Raw genomic sequence first — 17,747 nt, 5'->3', positions numbered from 1 at the left:
TAGACGGCGTCGTCGCCTTCTTCGGGCGCGGCGCCTTCGGCTTCTTCGTCGGAACCTTGGCGGCCTTCTTCGCCTTCGACGGCGACTTGGCCTTGGCCGGCTTGGCAGCAGCCGCCTTCTTCGCACCGGCGGGAGCGGCCGACGCCGCAGACGCCTTCTTGGCGGCGCCCGCCTTCCGACCAGTCGCCGCCTTCACGCCACCAGCCTTCTTTGCGCCGGCCGCACGGGCACCCTTCTTCTCCTTGCTGGCCGGAGCGGCGCGCTTCTTCTTGGCACCGCCAGCACGAGCCTTGCCGCCCTCAGCCGCCCCGCCGCCGGCGCCGGCAAGCTTGAAAGAGCCGGACGCGCCCTTCCCCTTCGTCTGCACCAGCTCGCCCGCCACCACGGCCGACTTGAGGTACTTCTTGATAAACGGCGCCAGCTTCTCCGCGTCCAGCTTGTAGTGCGCGGCAATGTACTTCTTGATCGCCTGCAGCGACGATCCGCCGCGCTCCTTCAGACTCTTGATGGCGGCCGTCACCATCTCAGAGGTGCGCGGGTGCGCAGGCTTGGCGCGCGGCTTCTTCGCAGACGACGCAGACTTTGCCTTCTTCGTAGTGCCGGTGGCGGCGGGTGCCGCAGCAGTCTCGTTCGTAGCCGCCTGATCTGCCATTTCGACGACGCGCGTTAACACACAACACAGCGAGCAGCGAGAGCGAGAAGAGACACGCAGCGAGCGGAGCGCACAGCAGAGGAATAGCCGCCTCGCGCCACAGGCCCAGCCAGTGTCGCGGGCGGGCGCGGACGGCCGAGAGAGCGGCCGCCACTCTGCGCGCCGCCGCGCCGCGCCTCCCGCGCTTGCTACCGCCCAACGTCCGACAGCCTGTGCGGAGCAGCCCCACACCTGCGCCACAACCACCCGCGCCTTTCAAACCACCGAGGATGGGGCTACACACAGCCACACCACAGTCGCCAACCAGTCGCCACGGCAGCGCCGCAAACCACGGCCAAACTGCAGCCACCGCGCGCTACAGCCTGGGTCGGCCCGCCGAGAATCGCCGCCCACGCCCAAATGCCGCCCCCACAGCCCCAGCCGGCGACCGGCCACAATGGCCAAACCTTCGGCAAAGGCCCCACACCGTCGCCGCGGCAGCCCGGCCAGCGCGGCCGGCGCCACAGCCACACAAGAGGAGGCGTGCGGCGATGACGGCCGTGCAAACGCACCTCCGCCGCCCCATCGCCCTCCCACCGTTTCCCGATCGGCCCGCAGCCGTCGGGCCACGTCCTCCTCCTCTCGCCCGCCAATATTCACAGCCCTTTCGTTCGTTTCCCAACAATTTCAATTGTGCCCGCCGCAAAAAACGGGCGCCGCCTGCAAAGCAACATGCTCCGCCGGAGCGCCCCTCGCCGCTTACGAGCCAACCCCTCGCCCGAGGCAAACCGAAATCCGCAACTACAGACCAACCCAATCTGCCGTCAGCACACACGACAGCCAACATCACGCGTTACGAGTTAGACATTAGGTTCACACGTCTCGGTTAGGTTCGGTGGACGTGGGTTGGGTTAAGGGCACTTGGGTTAGGTTAAGCATTCAAAACACACGTCAGGCGTCAGAGGTTAGGTTAGGTTACGTTACATTAAGGTTAGGTTAGGTTAGGTTAGGTTAGGGGCACTTGGGTTAGGTTAAGGGTCGGTGTTAGGTTAAGCGTCAAACTTAGGTTAAGCATTCAAACCACACGTCGGGCGTCCGAGGTTAGGTTAGGTTAGGTTAGGTTAGGTTAAGGCCACTTGGGTTAGGTTAAGCCTCAAACTTAGGTTAAGCATTCAAACACACGTCGGGCGTCAGGTGGCCGCAGCAGCCGCACCTACCTACCCACCCACCCACCCACCCACCTCACGGCCGGACAGCTTGGCTTACTTGGCGCTGAGGCTGACCTCACCGCACCTCACCTCACGCTACGCAACGCTACACAGGTTCGGTTCGCTCAGCTTAGGCTTAGAGCTTAAGCGCCGAGGTCGGATTACGTTGGTTCACCTTCGGGCGCCACACTTTGGGTGTAAAGGTCGCGTCGGGTCGTCGGCACGCCGCAAAAACAAAAACAAAAGCGAAGCCACAGACAACGCCGACAAACGGGCAGCACGACCACGACCAGATACCGAGACACACGGACCACCCACCGGCCAAAGGGCACCAAACAACAAACCAGAGCACCACGTGTCGACCAGAGCAACCCGCCGCTCACGCGACGTGGCTGGCACCGAAGGGCCGCCGCAACTGCGCTTTCCGCGCCGGGCCGGATGCACGTGCGGCAACACCACCACCGCACACAGCCGCTGTTCAACATCAACCAACAACACGCCGCGGTCGCAGCCTCAACGCCAGCACACGTTTGCACCACCATTCACACGCACCGCACAAACAGCTGTCGCCGACAACACAAACACACCGCAACGACGCCGCCGCCGCCGCCGCCTCTACTTGTGCCGGCCACCCACCCCACCGACGGCGCACCTGTCGCCAGCCGGCAGTCGGCAGTCGGCAGTCGGCAGTCGGCAGTCGGCACGGGAAACGCACACCGCCACTTCGCTCGCGCGCACGCCACCAACCAGTCGTCGTCTCCAAAAACAACAAACAAACATAGGGCAGGCAACAAATCGCCTCGCACGAACCGTCCACAAAACTATCAAAGCACAGCCTCTGGCTAACGGCCACGACGCAGCGGCACGCTGCTCCTTTCCCCGCCCCACTCCATTCACAAAGTCACGCGACACCTTTCCGCCACTACGCGCAGCCGCACCCGACGCCCGTGGCAACGACACAACTACTGCACTATCCACCGTACACACAGCCAGCCAGCCAGCCAGCCAGCCAGCCAGCCAGCCAGCCAAAAGCACACCAACGACCCAAACACGCACGTGCAACGGCACGCCCCAAACCAGTCAACGTCGACAACCACACGCACGGCTGGAAACAGGCGTCCTTCCACGTTGCCATCAAGCTACACACAAGACACAAGGAACCAACAACAGCACGCCTGCCCGCCCGCCCCACTCTCACGCCGCAAAAAGCACACCGAAACCGCCAAACGCACATTCCCATCGCACTGACACCGACCGGCTCGCTACCACCACACCTCTCGGCAGCCGTTTCGCAGACATGACACGGCGCGACATGACATCACGACCAACTCTCCTTTCCCCGACGCCTTCGGCCGGAGCACAACGCCGCCAATTCGCCACACAGTCGACAAGCGCCCGCCCTCCCTGCACGACGCCGCGCAGCAAACGCGCCCGCAAACACATACCTCTCCTCTCTCTCGGCCGCCCGACGCGCCAACCGCCACACCGCCAGCCACTCGCAATTGTGCACTGCCGCCAGCCACACGTCCAACACGCCGCGCCGCCTCCGGCCACCCGCCAGGGGGCGCTCACGTCCGCGACAACAGCGCGGCCCGCCGGGCCAAACCGAACCGAGCCGCCCGCCGCTGCTCTGCACATCTTCCTGCGCGCATCAACAAAACGAGGCAAGCGAGCACACCCCGTCACAACGCCACATCACGCAAATGCCGTGCCGACCTCTTGTGTCTACCGCCTAAATTGCACTCACCAGCCGCCCCTTCTTCTTCCTATCTATCTATCTGTGCGTCTGTGTCGGTCCGCGCGTGACGCCTCTCAACATCCGCCGTCGCCGTCCCCGTTTCCGCCCCAATGCCATCGTCGCGCCGCCGCCTCCTCCTCCTCCTCCGCCGCCCCTGTCCGGCCCGCACCACACCATACACCGCTGCTTGTCCCGGCCGTTGCCACCAAAGGCGCCTACCGCAAACGCGCCACGCCGCAGCCCCCGTGCGTGCATCTCCGTGCCGACGCTGCCTCTCTGCCCTCCCGCACGCACTCGACCGACCGACATGCACTGCGTCGACGGCCTCGACAACACAGTCTCTGGGCTCCGCACTGCGTGTTCCGGTACGCGCGCTCAAACACCTATGTACTCATTACCAGCGATGGCGAGGCACCACACAATCTCTGACCAGAGAGTTTCTTATCGTCGCTAGTCTGCGCCACACGACACTAGTGGCACGTAGCGGGTCGGCAGGAACAGTTGTCATCTCTATGTGGCGGGTCGGGAGAGGTCGTAGTCAGTCGACGACAGTATTAGCGAGTGGACGATTGTACTGAGCGGGCGGCGGCGTGCTCTTCTCGCGACTCTGGTCTCCGTTCGGGACGATGCATATTGTTATAAAAGGTAAGGTAATGAAGCTGCATTGCGCAAATCTAATAATGTATGTCAATTGTAACTATTTTCTTCACAACAAAATGCCCCAATAATACTTTGTTTCCAAAGTAACTTTTTTTTAAAGGTAAAACCATTCATTTCCATTTAAAGAATATTTCCTCCAACAATCAAAAAATTCAATGTGAGCCGGCATTCATTGCACGAAGCTGTGTACAGGTATCTACAGTTAAGAGCACATATAGATGCAGTTTGTTTCCTCTTTTGCCTTTTTTTTTCATTGACGTAACGATCTTTTGCTCTTTTTTTTTTTGTTTTTTATTCTGATTTGTACGTAGGCTGTTTGTTTACATTTTTTTTTATTGGTAATGCCACGTAGCGCTCTGTGTGAAAATCACTGCCTGTGCCGTGTGCAGTCAGTGGCCAGTTTGCATTGTTGTCATATGAACCTGCTATAGCTGGATGTGAACAGCGCGTACCGTTGCGCAGTTAGGGGTGAGCCGCCAGCACTGGTGCATGTGAGGAGAGATATGGCGGACTTTTCAAATTACATATATTATGACTTGTGATGATATTAAGGGTAAATACATTGTTTGTTGTTCTCTATTAAAATCTTTACTTTGCTAACTATCCCTATCAGTAGTTAGTGCCCTCCGTAGTTTGAATCTCTTATTTAGCTGGCAGTAGTGGTGCTCGCTGTATTGCCGTACTTCGAGTAATGACGATTTTTGTGAGGTAAGTGATTTCCGAAAGGTGTACTTTAATGTTACTCAGGGCCATTCTTTTGCAGGGATCTTTGATAGTCAGATTGCGTTGCGCTCAAAATATAGTGCGTCACTTTAAGCGCAGTTTTGTATACATTGTTGTTCAAAGGGGGACGTTTCAGAATACAGGGCCGAAGGTCAGCCAGCGCTGCCCTTACAACGTTTATCGGGTTTTCAATTATGTCTCTTGAGATGTTCATGGTTCATTATTTCCATTCATCATATTATCGCGCGTTTCCCATCAATCTTCGTTCGTTCATTTTCTAGGGACGTTAACAACATTCTGGCACATTTTTATCATCATTCACGCACTCACTTACTTACGACTATTTGTGCGGGGAGGTTACACTTGGGTCCATTTCCATTTACATTCAATGTTGATAGACCTTTTTTTTGTTGTTGTTTTGTTGCTGGCAGGTTACAAACGCCTCATTTTATGTTGGTTGCAGCGTTTTTCTCCTTCTTCTAGTGTTTTCCCCGCTCTCACCACCGCCCCCGCCCCTCCCGCATCCGTCGGTCTCACCACGTTCACTGACGGCCGCGTCTGCGGCTACACCACAACACAACAACGGCCCCCTCCCGGCAACCCATTCGTTTTCTCTTCTTTTGCACAAAAACAACGCCGCACGCGCCAGCCGAGCGCAGCGCAAGCCACCCACACCGCGCCCCTCCCCGTCTTTATAGCCCCCGCTTCTTGTTTTCTTCGTTTGCCCCCTCCCATCTCCCGAATGCCATGCCATGCCATGCCAGCAGCGTTACGCGTGCCCCTCCCCTGTCCACACACTACCGCGAAACGAACAGCCTTCCGGGCCACATGCAGGGCACGCCCACCGCCATTCCCGGACGCAATTCTCGAAACAACACACACACAAAATGAACGCACTATCCCCACTTCGCTTCTCTCTCTCTCTCTCTCTCTCTCTCTCTCTCTCTCTCTCTCTCTCGTCCCTTCCCTTTAACGAAAGACAAACAAACCCCAGTTAACACACTTTCTCGACACCTTCATGTAGGGAGGGAGGGAGGGAGGGAGGGTGCGTGCGTGCGTTGTCTCGACCGTGACGGCAACCATCGACGATCCATTTCCCCCACTGGTAAAACATGTTCACTAACACCTACAGACATCATTCCGTACACACACAATGGCTTTGCACACGAACATAGACGGCACGGGCACTGTCGTACATTCTTCCTCAGAACCATCTCAACGAACGTTACATACACATCCGGGAAAGCAAAGCAAAGCAACGCAACGCACACAATTCAGCCGTCAAAGGTAACGTTCACCACGGCAGACACTTGCCGCCGCGCCGTTACACGCATTTCAGTGCGGCTACAATACACCTCCGACACGGGAACGTTCCGTTGCTCTACACCGCGTTTCTCCGTTTTGTTTGGTTTTTTTTTCTTTTTTCTCTCTCTCTCTACTTTTTTTTTTCCCCTCTGTCCTTTCCTCCACCATTCTCTCCTCACGTTCTGCCCAGACATTCGACCGATCACAGAGGTTCACCTTTCGGTAACCGTTCTCAGCGCGACGGTATGACGGGTGTTCAAGACGTACCGTTGCGTGATGCCGGTGTACCGCGCCGATCGACAGTTTCCCAGAGGCGACGGATCGGACCACATCACCGACACACACAAACACGTGTGCGCACATTCGCCAAAGCGACCGTCGTCTTCTAGCGTCGCGCTTACTGTACTGTACTGTACTGCACTGGACTGGACACGCGTGCATGCATCTTCAATGACGACGTCGGTGTGCGTGCGTCGTACGCACAAGCAGACACAGTCAGTCAGACACGACTATCGAAATCAGAGTCGGAGGGAAGGTACATCATCGTGCGTGTCGCCCGTACAATGCAATACACATTGGTGTCTCAATGCGCGTTCATTTAAACGTCACTCACACGCCTCCACGCTGCAGCATTTACAGACACATCTCACCCTAGCCATGTATGGCGTGCAAACCGACCCGAAAAAACGGCCGTCGTTACACACTGACATTCCCAACAATCGCGTTTCGTTTCCATCCGTCACGTAACTAACCGGCACCTCCATCCAAAGGACACATCACCGATCGCACTTCCCCCACCTCGCAGACAGGTAACACCAACGAGTTGTGCGCACGTGCCTCCATTCCACGTCACACCGTGGCCGTACCCCGCAACACGCGACGCGCCCCCATCAATCAAATTCATCGCATCGGCCACCCCACCCCGTCGCGTCGCAACCAAAGCGGTAGCTATTGCCGCCGTCCACCCACTCACACACAAAACAACAACAACAACAACAACAACAATTCCGCCCTTCCCGCAAAGGCCATTTGGTGGCCCTGAAAAGGGCCGTTTTTGCCGCTCTCGCAACGGAGGAGCCTTCTCTCCTTCCATTCCAGAGCCACCTCCTTACTTGGAGCTCGTGTACTTGGTCACCGCCTTCGTGCCCTCGCTCACGGCGTGCTTGGCCAGCTCGCCAGGCAGCAACAGCCGCACAGCGGTCTGGATCTCGCGGGACGTGATGGTCGAGCGCTTGTTGTAGTGCGCCAGGCGGGACGCCTCGGCCGCGATGCGCTCGAAAATGTCGTTCACGAAGCTGTTCATGATGCTCATCGCCTTCGACGAGATGCCCGTGTCAGGGTGCACCTGCTTCAGCACCTTGTAGATGTAGATGGCATAGCTCTCCTTCCTCTTGCGCTTCTTCTTCTTGTCGCCCTTCGAAATGTTCTTCTGAGCCTTGCCAGCCTTCTTGGCGGCCTTCCCGCTAGTCTTGGGCGGCATCTCAAACAAGAACGTGAACGTACGGCAGCAACACCAGTAGCAAGCGCTCCGCTCTAGTCAGCGTCTCCCCACACAGTGGCACCCAGCGCGCCCCGCCGCCGCACCTTTACCAGCTCGCCCCGTTGCGGCCGCCGACCAATGGGCCGCGAGCGCAACCGGCCGCCGCACCCGAGAGCATAAAGGACCCCCACCCCTGGCGGCGCCGCCACTCCGCTGCTCGACTCGCTGCGGCTCGCACCGTCCTTCGTCTCGTCTCGTTTTCACACCACAGCCCATCGCCATGTCCGGACGCGGAAAGGGAGGCAAAGTCAAGGGCAAGTCAAAGTCCCGCTCCAGCAGGGCCGGGCTCCAGTTCCCGGTCGGCAGAATCCACCGCCTCCTGCGCAAGGGAAACTACGCCGAGCGCGTCGGCGCCGGGGCGCCCGTCTACCTCGCCGCCGTCATGGAGTACCTCGCGGCTGAGGTGCTCGAGCTGGCCGGAAACGCGGCCCGCGACAACAAGAAGACGCGCATCATCCCGCGCCACCTGCAGCTTGCCATCCGCAACGACGAGGAGCTCAACAAGCTCCTGTCGGGCGTCACCATCGCACAGGGTGGTGTCCTGCCCAACATCCAGGCCGTCCTGCTGCCAAAGAAGACCGAGAAGAAGGCCTAAACAGAGAGGCCAGGCAATCGGCACGCGGACCCGCCGCCCAGCAGCGCTGCGTGCTCCCCTGCACGCAACGCGCTTTGCCGGCCCGGCTCACAACAATCGGCCCTTTTCAGGGCCACCACACAAACCTACGTCCAAAGCAAAATTGCAGTCGTCCTCGCCGCACTTTACTTTAACGTCACTTCCACAGCCGCCGCCGGCAACAAGACCATACCAACTGCTACGATTGCAGGGGGGAGAAATTCTGCGAGGTACCTCGGTGTCACGCCTGACATCCAAGTGTCACATAGGGGAACTTGGCACAAACGCTCACGCCAGGATGCACATCCTGTACCCTGTTCCCTCGACCCCGCAACAGGCGTAGCGATACTGGAATATGCGCGCCCTGTATGGGGCTGTGCAGCCAGATCGACGATGCATCGCCTACAGAAGGGTCCAAAGCAGAGCGCTCTACGACGGGCCTTACACGTCCCCGCGGCAGACCTGCATAGAACCACTCACAACACGATTCCGCGCCCTGGCACAAGCGTTCTACGCCACCGCGCGGAAGTCAGAAAATGACTGTTACGTCTTGACCCTTGGGCGATATGAACACCACAGGGACAGATGTGCAAGACCCGAGAGTCGCTGCTCCAGCAGTAGCACAGACAGAACACATAATCACTCTCAACAAACAGCAACGTCCGAAAACAAGCACAGTACCGAAGATAAGAACAACACACAGAAAAGAGGAGCAAATGTCCACAGGCGACAATAACCTCCACCAACTCCCCCTCTAACGGTAAGAGGACTAAAAGAGAGAAGAACAAGAAGAGCCGCCGCCATCTTGTCGTCCACAGCCCGTGTGGCCCAACACACACACACACACACCTTGTTTTGTTTCGTTTGCCTCAAGCACCTCCACGCACGCACAGTCGCCTTCCAAACGACAAGACAACGACAGCAATAATGACCACTGCGAGAGGAGCGTGTCGACACACCGCCCTCCACTCCCGCGCGCCCCAAACAAACGAAACAGCTGATCCGGCCGCCTATCGGCACGCCTTGCCTCGGCAACTCCAACGCCGCCGCAAACACACACAGCCAAACCGCGCAAATATTCACCGCCTCTCGCACAACAACAACAACAACAACACACAGCCCGGCATCTCCATCGATCGATAAACAAAGCAAACACAAAACGCCCTCTCTCGCACACACAGCCGCAAGACCCGCTTCCTTTCCTTTCTCCCAGTCACGTCACGTCAGTCAAACGAAAACGAAATGAAGAATGAAAGAAAGAAGGCAGGCAGGCAGGCAGGCAGGCAACACACGCAGCAACAACACAGACTCTTTCGCACTTTTCAATTTCCGAACAGTGTGGTGGCCCTGAAAAGGGCCGTTTTCGTCTCTCCCACGGCCGCGGGAAGGCCAACGCGGCACAGCACACCGGCTGCGACGCGCCTAACCGCCGAAACCGTACAGGGTGCGCCCCTGCCTCTTCAGGGCGTACACCACGTCCATGGCCGTCACAGTCTTGCGCTTGGCGTGCTCAGTGTACGTCACCGCGTCGCGGATCACGTTCTCCAGGAACACCTTCAGCACTCCGCGGGTCTCCTCGTAGATCAGACCAGAGATGCGCTTCACGCCGCCCCTGCGAGCCAGGCGGCGGATCGCGGGCTTCGTGATGCCCTGGATGTTGTCGCGCAACACCTTGCGGTGCCGCTTGGCGCCACCCTTGCCGAGCCCCTTTCCTCCCTTGCCGCGGCCAGTCATCTCTTCTAAATCCTCAAAAAAGCTCAGGCAAGCAAAACGTATGCTGCAGCGGCTGGCTCCTCACCCGGCGCTAGCGAGTCGGCTACGGTCTGCGCCCAGCGCACGCGCCAGCCCCCCTATATAGACTCTGGCCCGCCCTCCCCCCACCACGCGCAACCGAGGGCATATAAGCGCACCACGGTGGCTGGCGCGCGCCCGTGTCGTCAAGGCAGCACCCGACGCAGCACCTCGCTCGCCTCCACGCCGCTCCGCTACCGCTATGGCCCGCACAAAGCAAACGGCCCGCAAGTCCACCGGCGGAAAGGCGCCGCGCAAACAGCTCGCCACCAAGGCGGCGAGGAAGAGCGCGCCCGCCACCGGCGGCGTCAAGAAGCCCCACCGCTACAGGCCGGGCACCGTCGCCCTGCGAGAAATCAGGCGCTACCAGAAGAGCACAGAGCTGCTCATCCGCAAGCTGCCATTCCAGCGCCTAGTGCGCGAGATCGCCCAGGACTTCAAGACCGACCTGCGCTTCCAGAGCTCCGCGGTCATGGCCCTGCAGGAGGCCAGCGAGGCCTACCTCGTCGGCCTCTTCGAAGACACCAACCTGTGCGCAATCCACGCCAAGCGCGTCACCATCATGCCCAAGGACATCCAGCTCGCGCGCCGCATCCGCGGCGAGCGCGCCTAAACACCGCGCCAGCCGCTGGGCACCGCCCACGCACGCAAACAAACAAAACGGCCCTTTTAAGGGCCACTAACATCACTCCGTCGCGAGCAAACTTTGTCGGTCGCCTCTCGCCCCACAACCAGAGAACCAAAGACAAAACACCGCTTCCACTTCCCGTCCGTCCGCCACAGCCGCTCTCCTCTGCCAGCTTGCTGGCGCGCGCAACAATCAATCAACATCATCCCTCCCCGGCGCGGCGCTCAAAGCGCACAACACCCATCGGCCGACGCCGTCAACCACACGGGTGGCTGGCCGGCCGCCGCTTCGTTTCGAAACAAACAAACAAACAAAACAAAAACCCGCACCAACGGCCAGCCAGGCACGCAGGCTCGTCCAACGCCACCGACCCTTTCCACATCTCAACGTCCCCCGCCCCCGTTGCAAGAACACACACACAACCAAGACAAGACACATCCGAGGAGAAGGCAGGCAAACAGACAGACAAACCAAAGTATTCAAACAACATGACACAAACCAACCGTCGGCCGGCCGCGACCAAAAACGGCGACAAGCAACCGCTACCGCCGCCCGCACCCGCCACCGACCCCCCGCAATCCAACCACCACGGCACGCAAACAGTATCCACACACGGGCATACAGAAACGCCAGACGGCACAACCACACCGCAACACGACAATCAAAACCTTCCCGACGTGCTTTGATGGCCCTGAGAAGGGCCGTTTTGGGCCGCGCGTCTCTTGCGCGCCACTAGACGACGGGGACGGGGGGTGGGGACGACGGAGTCAACCGCCAACCCTTCCTTTCCTTTCCCATTCCTTTCTTCTTCTCCTCTACTTCTTCTTCTTGGGCGACGCCTTCGCCTTAGACGGCGTCGTCGCCTTCTTCGGGCGCGGCGCCTTCGGCTTCTTCGTCGGAACCTTGGCGGCCTTCTTCGCCTTCGACGGCGACTTGGCCTTGGCCGGCTTGGCAGCAGCCGCCTTCTTCGCACCGGCGGGAGCGGCCGACGCCGCAGACGCCTTCTTGGCGGCGCCCGCCTTCCGACCAGTCGCCGCCTTCACGCCACCAGCCTTCTTTGCGCCGGCCGCACGGGCACCCTTCTTCTCCTTGCTGGCCGGAGCGGCGCGCTTCTTCTTGGCACCGCCAGCACGAGCCTTGCCGCCCTCAGCCGCCCCGCCGCCGGCGCCGGCAAGCTTGAAAGAGCCGGACGCGCCCTTCCCCTTCGTCTGCACCAGCTCGCCCGCCACCACGGCCGACTTGAGGTACTTCTTGATAAACGGCGCCAGCTTCTCCGCGTCCAGCTTGTAGTGCGCGGCAATGTACTTCTTGATCGCCTGCAGCGACGATCCGCCGCGCTCCTTCAGACTCTTGATGGCGGCCGTCACCATCTCAGAGGTGCGCGGGTGCGCAGGCTTGGCGCGCGGCTTCTTCGCAGACGACGCAGACTTTGCCTTCTTCGTAGTGCCGGTGGCGGCGGGTGCCGCAGCAGTCTCGTTCGTAGCCGCCTGATCTGCCATTTCGACGACGCGCGTTAACACACAACACAGCGAGCAGCGAGAGCGAGAAGAGACACGCAGCGAGCGGAGCGCACAGCAGAGGAATAGCCGCCTCGCGCCTTTTTTTTTTTGTTTTCTTTTTTTTTGTGTAACGTGGTGTTTTACAGTTCCTTCGGCTTTGCCGAATCTACGTGTATTTGTATGGTTTGGTTTGTTGTTCTCTGTGATTAAATTTTTATTTACAAAAACAAAATCGTAGGCTTTGGAGGGCATGGTCGGTAACAATAAGGCCTTGCGGCCCCCGACCATCCTCGATTTTTGAGGCGTGGGTTCTGTGCAGTGGGTGCAGCGGGTGCTGCTTCCCACTGCTTTCCTTTTGTGAGGTTGTGCCAGTCGGCCGCTCGGCGAGATGAGGTCGTCGTTCCGTGGCGGCCGCTGTGCTCGATGTTTCCGCCGCTTGCCCGCTTGGTACGGCGTCGTACATTTAAGGATCTGCAGCAGATCTACGTCTTACTTTAACATTAATTTTTACAACATTTTGTCTAGTGGTTAACTCTAGTTTATTCTATGTAGCTAAGGGTGGTCGTACAGCCGACAGAGAGTGGGGGAGGGGCTTGGTGATTACATCTTACACTTAGTTCTGGTCCTACGCTAATAATCAGTAGAAAATTTAAACTAACAATCAATGCAAAAATAAAGAGACCTATTCCTATTCCCTATTGGTTCCCACCAAGGGAGACAGATTTTTACGGACAATAACAGTGTATTAAGTTAAACTAGAACGACATCTTATTAACTATTGTGTTTTTACTATTGCTTACTAATTTCTTGCTAGTCTATAGGGGCTTGGATGATTCGGCGTGGCACTCTCTGCCTGTGCCACGTACGGGGTATCACAGTACCTGTGTCCCTGAGTTGTCTGCAGTTTTCTCTGGTTTGTTCAAGTTTGTCAAACAATGTTGTAACCAGTCGTTGCACTGTGTCTTGTATCCTCTCGATTTCCACTGTTTCGTGGAGTTCTTGTACGGGTGTCCACGGTGGGGCGTCCAGAATCCACCTTAGTACCTTGTTTTGCACCCTTTGCAATTTTTTGTGGTTAGTCTGGCACGTGATTCCCCACGCAGAACACCCGTACGTTAGTGCTGGGAGGACTGTTGTTTTGTACAGTGTTCGCTTTGTTTCCATCCACATCTCCCTGCTGAGGAAGAAGGGCAGGAGGGCTTTTGCGAGGTTTATACCTCTCTCACGCTTTTCCCCGATGTGAAGATGAAACAACATCTTTTTGTCTAATGTTACGCCCAGACAGGCCCAGCCAGTGTCGCGGGCGGGCGCGGACGGCCGAGAGAGCGGCCGCCACTCTGCGCGCCGCCGCGCCGCGCCTCCCGCGCTTGCTACCGCCCAACGTCCGACAGCCTGTGCGGAGCAGCCCCACACCTGCGCCACAACCACCCGCGCCTTTCAAACCACCGAGGATGGGGCTACACACAGCCACACCACAGTCGCCAACCAGTCGCCACGGCAGCGCCGCAAACCACGGCCAAACTGCAGCCACCGCGCGCTACAGCCTGGGTCGGCCCGCCGAGAATCGCCGCCCACGCCCAAATGCCGCCCCCACAGCCCCAGCCGGCGACCGGCCACAATGGCCAAACCTTCGGCAAAGGCCCCACACCGTCGCCGCGGCAGCCCGGCCAGCGCGGCCGGCGCCACAGCCACACAAGAGGAGGCGTGCGGCGATGACGGCCGTGCAAACGCACCTCCGCCGCCCCATCGCCCTCCCACCGTTTCCCGATCGGCCCGCAGCCGTCGGGCCACGTCCTCCTCCTCTCGCCCGCCAACATTCACAGCCCTTTCGTTCGTTTCCCAACAATTTCAATTGTGCCCGCCGCAAAAAACGGGCGCCGCCTGCAAAGCAACATGCTCCGCCGGAGCGCCCCTCGCCGCTTACGAGCCAACCCCTCGCCCGAGGCAAACCGAAATCCGCAACTACAGACCAACCCAATCTGCCGTCAGCACACACGACAGCCAACATCACGCGTTACGAGTTAGACATTAGGTTCACACGTCTCGGTTAGGTTCGGTGGACGTGGGTTGGGTTAAGGGCACTTGGGTTAGGTTAAGCATTCAAAACACACGTCAGGCGTCAGAGGTTAGGTTAGGTTACGTTACATTAAGGTTAGGTTAGGTTAGGTTAGGTTAGGGGCACTTGGGTTAGGTTAAGGGTCGGTGTTAGGTTAAGCGTCAAACTTAGGTTAAGCATTCAAACCACACGTCGGGCGTCCGAGGTTAGGTTAGGTTAGGTTAGGTTAGGTTAAGGCCACTTGGGTTAGGTTAAGCCTCAAACTTAGGTTAAGCATTCAAACACACGTCGGGCGTCAGGTGGCCGCAGCAGCCGCACCTACCTACCCACCCACCCACCCACCCACCTCACGGCCGGACAGCTTGGCTTACTTGGCGCTGAGGCTGACCTCACCGCACCTCACCTCACGCTACGCAACGCTACACAGGTTCGGTTCGCTCAGCTTAGGCTTAGAGCTTAAGCGCCGAGGTCGGATTACGTTGGTTCACCTTCGGGCGCCACACTTTGGGTGTAAAGGTCGCGTCGGGTCGTCGGCACGCCGCAAAAACAAAAACAAAAGCGAAGCCACAGACAACGCCGACAAACGGGCAGCACGACCACGACCAGATACCGAGACACACGGACCACCCACCGGCCAAAGGGCACCAAACAACAAACCAGAGCACCACGTGTCGACCAGAGCAACCCGCCGCTCACGCGACGTGGCTGGCACCGAAGGGCCGCCGCAACTGCGCTTTCCGCGCCGGGCCGGATGCACGTGCGGCAACACCACCACCGCACACAGCCGCTGTTCAACATCAACCAACAACACGCCGCGGTCGCAGCCTCAACGCCAGCACACGTTTGCACCACCATTCACACGCACCGCACAAACAGCTGTCGCCGACAACACAAACACACCGCAACGACGCCGCCGCCGCCGCCGCCGCCGCCTCTACTTGTGCCGGCCACCCACCCCACCGACGGCGCACCTGTCGCCAGCCGGCAGTCGGCAGTCGGCAGTCGGCAGTCGGCAGTCGGCACGGGAAACGCACACCGCCACTTCGCTCGCGCGCACGCCACCAACCAGTCGTCGTCTCCAAAAACAACAAACAAACATAGGGCAGGCAACAAATCGCCTCGCACGAACCGTCCACAAAACTATCAAAGCACAGCCTCTGGCTAACGGCCACGACGCAGCGGCACGCTGCTCCTTTCCCCGCCCCACTCCATTCACAAAGTCACGCGACACCTTTCCGCCACTACGCGCAGCCGCACCCGACGCCCGTGGCAACGACACAACTACTGCACTATCCACCGTACACACAGCCAGCCAGCCAGCCAGCCAGCCAGCCAGCCAGCCAGCCAGCCAGCCAGCCAGCCAAAAGCACACCAACGACCCAAACACGCACGTGCAACGGCACGCCCCAAACCAGTCAACGTCGACAACCACACGCACGGCTGGAAACAGGCGTCCTTCCACGTTGCCATCAAGCTACACACAAGACACAAGGAACCAACAACAGCACGCCTGCCCGCCCGCCCCACTCTCACGCCGCAAAAAGCACACCGAAACCGCCAAACGCACATTCCCATCGCACTGACACCGACCGGCTCGCTACCACCACACCTCTCGGCAGCCGTTTCGCAGACATGACACGGCGCGACATGACATCACGACCAACTCTCCTTTCCCCGACGCCTTCGGCCGGAGCACAACGCCGCCAATTCGCCACACAGTCGACAAGCGCCCGCCCTCCCTGCACGACGCCGCGCAGCAAACGCGCCCGCAAACACATACCTCTCCTCTCTCTCGGCCGCCCGACGCGCCAACCGCCACACCGCCAGCCACTCGCAATTGTGCACTGCCGCCAGCCACACGTCCAACACGCCGCGCCGCCTCCGGCCACCCGCCAGGGGGCGCTCACGTCCGCGACAACAGCGCGGCCCGCCGGGCCAAACCGAACCGAGCCGCCCGCCGCTGCTCTGCACATCTTCCTGCGCGCATCAACAAAACGAGGCAAGCGAGCACACCCCGTCACAACGCCACATCACGCAAATGCCGTGCCGACCTCTTGTGTCTACCGCCTAAATTGCACTCACCAGCCGCCCCTTCTTCTTCCTATCTATCTATCTGTGCGTCTGTGTCGGTCCGCGCGTGACGCCTCTCAACATCCGCCGTCGCCGTCCCCGTTTCCGCCCCAATGCCATCGTCGCGCCGCCGCCTCCTCCTCCTCCTCCGCCGCCCCTGTCCGGCCCGCACCACACCATACACCGCTGCTTGTCCCGGCCGTTGCCACCAAAGGCGCCTACCGCAAACGCGCCACGCCGCAGCCCCCGTGCGTGCATCTCCGTGCCGACGCTGCCTCTCTGCCCTCCCGCACGCACTCGACCGACCGACATGCACTGCGTCGACGGCCTCGACAACACAGTCTCTGGGCTCCGCACTGCGTGTTCCGGTACGCGCGCTCAAACACCTATGTACTCATTACCAGCGATGGCGAGGCACCACACAATCTCTGACCAGAGAGTTTCTTATCGTCGCTAGTCTGCGCCACACGACACTAGTGGCACGTAGCGGGTCGGCAGGAACAGTTGTCATCTCTATGTGGCGGGTCGGGAGAGGTCGTAGTCAGTCGACGACAGTATTAGCGAGTGGACGATTGTACTGAGCGGGCGGCGGCGTGCTCTTCTCGCGACTCTGGTCTCCGTTCGGGACGATGCATATTGTTATAAAAGGTAAGGTAATGAAGCTGCATTGCGCAAATCTAATAATGTATGTCAATTGTAACTATTTTCTTCACAACAAAATGCCCCAATAATACTTTGTTTCCAAAGTAACTTTTTTTTAAAGGTAAAACCATTCATTTCCATTTAAAGAATATTTCCTCCAACAATCAAAAAATTCAATGTGAGCCGGCATTCATTGCACGAAGCTGTGTACAGGTATCTACAGTTAAGAGCACATATAGATGCAGTTTGTTTCCTCTTTTGCCTTTTTTTTTCATTGACGTAACGATCTTTTGCTCTTTTTTTTTTTGTTTTTTATTCTGATTTGTACGTAGGCTGTTTGTTTACATTTTTTTTTATTGGTAATGCCACGTAGCGCTCTGTGTGAAAATCACTGCCTGTGCCGTGTGCAGTCAGTGGCCAGTTTGCATTGTTGTCATATGAACCTGCTATAGCTGGATGTGAACAGCGCGTACCGTTGCGCAGTTAGGGGTGAGCCGCCAGCACTGGTGCATGTGAGGAGAGATATGGCGGACTTTTCAAATTACATATATTATGACTTGTGATGATATTAAGGGTAAATACATTGTTTGTTGTTCTCTATTAAAATCTTTACTTTGCTAACTATCCCTATCAGTAGTTAGTG

Source organism: Schistocerca cancellata, chromosome 9 (genome assembly GCF_023864275.1).
Source record: "Schistocerca cancellata isolate TAMUIC-IGC-003103 chromosome 9, iqSchCanc2.1, whole genome shotgun sequence".
Classification (NCBI taxonomy): Eukaryota; Metazoa; Arthropoda; class Insecta; order Orthoptera; family Acrididae; genus Schistocerca; species Schistocerca cancellata.
Note: the sequence above shows the minus strand (reverse complement) of the source record.